The 3,615-nt window shown below is 34.3% G+C and overlaps 1 non-coding gene across 1 annotated transcript; it reads left to right on the top strand.

Annotated features, from left to right (window-relative positions):
• Positions 1 to 2,491: 2,491 nt before the first annotated feature.
• On the top strand, positions 2,492 to 2,563 carry TRNAP-AGG. Its single transcript has one exon. It is a non-coding gene; the product is annotated as a tRNA-Pro (tRNA).
• The last annotated feature ends 1,052 nt before the right edge of the window (positions 2,564 to 3,615 follow it).

The following is a 3,615-nucleotide window of genomic DNA, read 5'->3' as shown; positions in this document are numbered from 1 at the left end:
AACAAATTATTTACATAAATGGCTGAGACATTCAACATGCCGCCATAGACAACAAGCCTTGGGCAATCGTGACCGTGACATCTGTCCCCACACAATTTATTGATATCTCTATCAACCAACTCTTCATAAACTCAACATTGTAGGATGAGGCTAACTTTAGGTCTCTCGTTGCGCTTCCAGCTGATCTTAGAATGAGGAGTCTCTTCCAATCTACTAGGAGCTATTGAAAATCACTTCTCGGTTCGTTGACTCTTCATGTCTTCTCTGTTGGTGTCTTTCCTACTTTCTTTGCATGAAATTTTTTCTTCTTTGCATGACGTCATACCACCTGCTTCTGCTTGATGTCTTCTTGGTCCGAATAATAACGTTTCAAGTTACTGACGTGAACAACAAGGTTAGTCCGCATCCATAAGAGCAATTGGATCCTATATGATGTCTTCATAATCTTGTGGATAACTTCGACTAGTCCATAGTATTTTTGCACCAGTCTTTGGTTCTTGTTGCTTTGAACTCGAAGTTGATCCAACGTTAACTTATATGAATTCTCTAAAGTCATTTAGCTTTTCATAGAATTTAGCTAGCTCAGGCTCAGCCGCATGACATTTGTTTGTGGCAGGCGATCTTGACTGCAACATAAAACTAATATTGTGATTTATCTCTCTTGGTGGGGATAAATCCATTATCTGACCTTCTTGTTTTGCGTCGTGGTGTTCATGTAGTGGCAACAAGGTTTCTATTGAGGTTGGCTCACTCGAGCTCCCCTTTTCAATTACAACAATAGCAGCAAGCGTAGATTCATCATGGCTAAGATTCTTTCTCAACTGTAGTATCGACATCATTTTCACCCCTCTTGGTTGATGGATGTTTTTCTGAATGATCGTCGGATTAGGCTCCGTTACTACTAGGAATTTTGCTAGGGACATGTAAATGACTTTGTGTTTCAGTAGGACGTTCATCCCTAACACGACGTCAAAGTCATCCATTTCAACTATCACAAAATGATTTGCCTAGTTCAAGGCTCCAGCTTGATTAGAGTTCTCATTGTGACTCTTAAGACTGATAAAGCTTCCAATTTGACGGCGTTCATCTTTCCTGTATCTCGATGGCAAAGGATGATAAAATATTTTGCATTGGTCTCGATCATGAGTTGTGGGTGGCTCTAGACTCGACAATGGTGTTCCTTACTACTTGGTGCTTTATCCAGACCTCAACATACGTAATATATATATATATATATATATATATATTCTTTTAACTATAACACATATGGTCCATGAAAGAATTGTAACTCTTATGCTCATTAATATTATAATGGCTACTACCTAAATTATAACCTAAAGTTGATAATTGATGTCCAATTAGCCAACCCTAAATTTGTAATCTTGGTAGAGTGATTGAAATTACGATGGAAGTAGTTTAAACTCCTAGTACCTTAAATGAAGTTGATCTCTTCTAATAAAACATGAATCTCTTTAATATCATTAATACAATTATGCTTCATCTTGAACCTTTCAAACAGGAAACTAAAAGTGCGTTTAATTGAACTTCATTTTATTGTCATCTTGAATGATGTGTAGGATATATTCTTGATTTACCATGATATTTCATATTAGTTAAGCTTTTTGCAAAATCACAAGTAAACAACAACAACGTTGAGCTTAGGTATGTTTATTATTTTAAAGAAAATTTTTTCTCCATTTATCCGTAATAACTCTCCAACTAAATTCATATTAGGCAAAGAAATGCAACATTAACTAAAATTTCATCAAAACAAATCTTATTGCGATACAACATAGATGACAATTATAGCCTTCAAATAAATACTAGAGTAGTTGTGATAAACTGGATAGAAACTCTAGTGTTCATCCATAATATAACACCTACTACCTAAATTATGACCTAAAATTTTGAAAATAAGTTGTAGTTGAAAATTACATAAAACAATCCCCTAAATCTAAGAACTCGTGTCCAATTTGTCAATCCTAAACATTGTAACTAGCATAGAGCAATTAAAGCTCCACATGAAATAATTTAAAGTTCCAGTTACTTAACTAAAGTTTATCTCGTCTTTAATGTAGCATGAGTTGTACTTAAGTTCATGAAATGCTTATAGACTCCAATTCTTAGTACTATTAATGCAATTATATTTCATATGAGTTTGTCATAAATGAAACTCAGGTGCATTCAATACAACTTTATTTTCTTGCCATATGAGGCAAAATAGAAGAACTAAATTAAACAAACTGATGAACTGAACCGAATCAATCTAACCAAACTGATTAGTTTGTTTCCTTTTTTGGGTGGTTGGTTTATTTGATAACCCTTGTATATTAGAACAATTCACTATTACATGCCTTACTTACAAACAAGTAAAATACTAGACCATCAACTTTTTGTTTTATAGTCCAACAACCCCTCAGGAAAATAGATTTCAAACTTGAGAGAAAAAAACATATTGAGTAGGAGATAAAAATGTTTGGTTTTCTAGTAAGGGCATTTGGTCTAGTGGTATGATTCTCGCTTAGGGTGCGAAAGGTCCCCAGTTCAATTCTCGGAATGCTCCTATGTCTTAATCTTTTATTTAGTATGGGCATTTATACTTACCATCTTAATATACCATGAAAAAAAGAAGAAAAACAAAAATTAAGGCAATTAAGACTATAATGATAATGCTCTTCTAAATAATTTCAGAATTAATCAAATAGATATAATAACAAAATGAAATAACGATGATACATCCAATAAACAACTTAATATAAAGTCCATAATGATTTAGTGGTATGATTCTTGCTTTGGGTACCAGAGGTCTCGAGTTTGAGAACCAAGAGTGACCCAATTCACTCCTCTCGGAAGAGAATGTTTGCTCTTAATATCATTTTGTGTTTCTCACTTTAAATTGACATACCTATCCAAATTTAAAACTAATCTCGTGATTTATCTCTCCGGGTGAGAATAAACCCATTATCTAATCTTCTTGTTTTGCGTCGTGGTGTTCATGTAGTGGGTTGGTTCACTCGAGCTCCCCTTTTCAAATACAACAATGGCAGCAAGCATAGATTCATCATGGCTAAGATTCTTTCTCAATTGTACTATCGTCATCATTTTCACCCCTCTTGGTTGGTGGATGTTTGTCTGAATGATCGTCGTTAGACTCCGTTACTACTAGGCATGTAACTTACCAAGTCTCCAGCTTGATAATGAACTTACCAAGAAAATTAATTCCAAGATGCTTCCAGTTTGAACGATTGAGAGCTCATCTCCTCTTGATTTCTTCTTCAATTGTGTTCCTTAACTTACCCAATAGCTCATTGTATAAGACTCATTAAATGAATCAATCTCTAGACGAAGAATTTTGGACTCTAATTTCTAAATTTCAAACTTAAAACGTTTATCGAAAGTAAACTGATGGGTTCCAACGTTCCAACATCTTTTAGTCTTTGATTTCTTAACCAAAATTGTTCCTCTCATAGCCATAAAGTTGTACAAAGGATGAGATTCATTATGGATGAGTAACTTCGCGATTTTCAGAATTATTTGCTCAAAGTTGCATAAAGATATTAAGAGCCTCGGTTGGCTTATATTTCTTCCAACTCTGTTCGAAAAACTTACTATTTG

This window comes from Cucurbita pepo, chromosome LG01 (assembly GCF_002806865.2).
Source record: "Cucurbita pepo subsp. pepo cultivar mu-cu-16 chromosome LG01, ASM280686v2, whole genome shotgun sequence".
Taxonomy (NCBI): Eukaryota; Viridiplantae; Streptophyta; class Magnoliopsida; order Cucurbitales; family Cucurbitaceae; genus Cucurbita; species Cucurbita pepo.
This window is presented reverse-complemented; position numbering and strand designations above follow the sequence as displayed.